The sequence below is a fragment of the Alosa alosa genome, chromosome 9 (assembly GCF_017589495.1).
Source record: "Alosa alosa isolate M-15738 ecotype Scorff River chromosome 9, AALO_Geno_1.1, whole genome shotgun sequence".
In the NCBI taxonomy this organism is placed as follows: domain Eukaryota; kingdom Metazoa; phylum Chordata; class Actinopteri; order Clupeiformes; family Clupeidae; genus Alosa; species Alosa alosa.
Window position 1 is genome coordinate 21,987,520 of NC_063197.1, and position 4,029 is coordinate 21,991,548.

Here is a 4,029-nt window from a genome sequence, read left to right on the forward strand (position 1 = left end):
CAAACTTCAGTTTCACAAAACAATGATATTACACAGAATAAAGATACTACATAAAAAAGATATATAAACTAAAGGATATATGTCAATAAAAGTCACGACAAAGGTGCCATGTGTAAGAATTGAGGTAAAAATATCCAAAAGATGAGCTACACGCATCAAAAAAGAATGAGAAGAAATAAGGGCGATGATGTCATTAAAAAATAACAAAGGTATAGTGCTGCAGAGATATCAACCTGAATTAGCATGCTAAATTACTAGCCACAGCCCGACAGGTGTCATAATACCAGTTTCGCCATGGGAGGCAGTATCGCGGACAACATAACCGCTAGCCAAACTGCAATACACGAGTCTCGGTTGTTACTCTAGGGTAAACCAGCTCACTTTCTGGAGGTATACTGCCCCCATCTTTTATGGAATGTGGAGTATGAATTGATTTTTGGCGGACATTACACATGGCACCTTTAAGCTAAACAGTTCCCAGTGTGAAAGACAGACAACAATACAATATACAATCACAAAATAGTATCATATATCATATGATGCAATAACCCAACCCAAGCGCTGGCCGTTGGAGCTCGTTGGTGCACTGAAGCGAAGTCAGCTCTATGAGCTAAAGGCAGGGTAGCAACCGCTACAATGCCCGTCCGACTCACCGGTCGCTCGTGGCGAAGACAAGTGTGTGTGTGTGTCAGTGTAAGTGTAAGTCTCACAAACAGTTTCACTCCACTCAGCCAACAAGCCGATGACCGTTATCCCGATGTAGAAGGGAGGCAAGCAGCGGCCTTGAGCTAGCCGAGGTAGCCAGTGACACCAGCAGTAGCAGGGCGGTTGGTCCTCCGGCTCAGCACCGGCGGTGAAGCAGTCGTCCTGGGGAAGGTGTAGCTCCGGTGGGCCCAGCACCGGAGGTAACAGTCGTCCTTCCGAGGTCGGGTAGCTCCGGTGGGTCCAGCACCGGAGGTATAAACGAGTTTGTCTCCAAAGAACTGCAGCAAGAGCTAGCTAGTACCTAACAACAAGTAGCACTAGCTAAACAGTAAGCTCTGAGGCAAGTTGAACAAGACCCGACGAGAGACACGAAGCCGGTCTACACCAAACCGATCACCATAAACGTGACTCACTCGCACAGTTCACCGTTCGTGGGCCGGGGTACACAAAAGCACCGCTAAGTCTCCACGAAACAGCACTGACAGGCGGAGCAGGAGAAACAGTGACCTCTCTTTACTCCAGGCAGACTGGAACGCACGAGCCTTCTCCTCACTGAGGGCATAAACAAATAACAGATAATGATTGCTTAAACAATTCAAATAAAAGCAAAACAAACAAAGACATTTGATTGGTGCACATGTATAGAATGTCGTAAATCACAGAAGCAAAAATATAAGAAGCAAAATATTCAGAACGAGTTCATGCGCAGCAGCTTTCCTGTAGGCTAGCCTACGTGCTGTTGCTGCAACCCTGTGGCTGCAACACGAAACTACATAGAACAAGAACACTGGAGATTTCTGCCAGAGTTATTAGCAAGCTAACTAAGCTTTATGCCACAATGCTACATACCCATAAGTTGAAGCTTCTCTCAAATTAACATCCCCCAGAATGTCCATACGAAAATGTTCAGCAAGTAATGTCAACTATTTAACTAGTTACACTGATGATGCAAAGTTTGATAGCAAGTAAGCTAATATCAGAGAATGTCTAATAAGGACTAATATGGAAAGTTCACTAGCAAGTTAGCTTAGATGGAGAGTTAGGGGAATGTGTTGCGTTTGGGCGCATACCGCCATCTAGCGGGGCGGAGTAAAACATTAATACTTGGGTCTACGAAGATCATGACAGTGGTTCAGTCAAATCTTTTACTGTCTATGGTCAAATCCCAGCCGAGCTTTAACTGTAGCTCGACTTACCTGTGCATGTAAACATACTGACTGACAAAAAATCAGAATGAGTCATAGACGAGTAGCCCTGTGGACACACAATATTGTTGGAAAATTGAGATGTGTGAAACACTATTTGACTGAAATGGTAATCAGAAAGAATTTGTTATAAAAAAAAGACTAAATGTTTTGACTAAAACTGACTAAGACTAAGATATCTTTAGTTTTCTTTTGACTAAAACTAGACTAAAATTACGAGACTTTTAGTCGACTAAAACTTGACTAAACTATTTTAATGACTAAATATGACAAAGGCTAAAAAGGACATTTCGTCACAAGACTAAGACTACGACTAAATTAAAAATAGGTAACAAAATTAACACTACCTTGTTGGTAAACCAAGACCTTCAACGGTATACCCATCAACATCCCACCTTCTTAGTAGACCAAGACCTTCAACTGTGCGGTTTTTTAGTACCCCACGACCCTTAGCACCAAAGGTGCGCATGGCACCTTCACAGCCTCCCTCTTTCCACTCAGAAGGATCTCTTAAGCAGCAACAACCTCTTAGTTCATATTGTCAGCTGGCATATAGCAGCTGCAGTGGACAATTATTTGATGATGATGATGATGACTGTATTGTATGATATTCTCAGTGTCCCTGCAATATAAATGGTACTGACAGTAGTTTTGAGAACATGCCGGGACCCAGTAAGCCCATGACATTCTCTATTTCTGTATTGACAACAATTAGAACACAAATGCATCGAGCTTATAGGGTAAACCAGTCCAATCTCCTACCCGTACCAATTCAACCTCAGATTTCCCCCATGGACCATTTTTCCCCAACACTTACAGCAAAACTAGCACTCCTAAATATCAGATCTCTTTCAAACAAATCATTCTTAATTAATGATCTAATTTGCACACACAACCTTGATTTTTTACTTTTAACTGAGACATGATTAGATCAAGCAAACAGTGCTGCTACTCTCATTGAATCAGTTCCCCCAAATTTCAGTTTTTTGTGTGTTACCAGAGCAAATAAAAAAGGTGGGGGGATAGCCACAATTTTTAAGACGTCTTTTCAGTGCAATCAGTCGTCATTCGGCGACTTTACTTCATTTGAATGTCTGTGTGCACGCATTAAGTCTTCTCCTCAGATTTTATTACTGACAATTTACAGGCCTCCAAAACATTCAGCAAAAGTTTTTCTTGAAGAGCTAGGTGAACTGCTATCAGTCGTTTGCATAGAGTTTGACTGTCTTATTATATCAGGGGATCTAAACTTGCATTTTGATAATCCTGAAAACAATTACGCCAAGGAATTCATTGCACTAATCGATACTTTCTCCCTAACACAGCATGTACAGGGGCCAACACACTCTCTTGGCCATACCCTCGACCTTGTTATCACAAAAGGTCTCGATGTCTCCACAGCTGTTAAAGACCTGGCCTTATCTGATCATTTCTGCGTGTTCTTTGATGTGTCTATGTCCCCACACACTCAAAACAGCTATGATTGTAAAAAGGAGAATCATAAATGATCAGACAAGTGCTTTCACTAAAGTCAAGTCAACTGTCAGACTCTGTAGAAGACTTATTTGATCACTTTAATGCAAAAATGGCAAACATTATGGATGACATTGCTCCATTACAATTCAAGAAAGTTAAGGACAAACAGAAAGCACCATGGAGGCAAAATCCAGCAGTTAAACTTCTAAAAAGAGAGTGTAGGAAGACTGAAAGAAAATGGCGTAAATACAAACTTCAGATCCACTATGAAATCCATAAAGAGATGCTCCGCACATATAACTCTGAAATATGCAAAGCAAGACAGTCCTTTTTTTTCTAACATTATCAATAGAAGTTCAAACTAGATGTACCGCATAGCGGTACAAAATATGACCGCCGCTCAGTCCTGTACATCCGTTCCGCGAAAATAAATCACACTTCAATTTGTCTCCATATTTTACTCCATCCCCCACTCTTGAAGCTTTTGTGTATGCTTGTTTGGCATGCCTGAGTGTGTGTGTGCGGCTGCACAGAAAGTAGCCTACTGGTGCTGAAAAGGTGAATAGATTGTAGAATAGCCAAAGAAGATGTAGCATTGTTATAAAACCTTTAAAATCTCTAAACAATCACAAGTAGGGCAGTT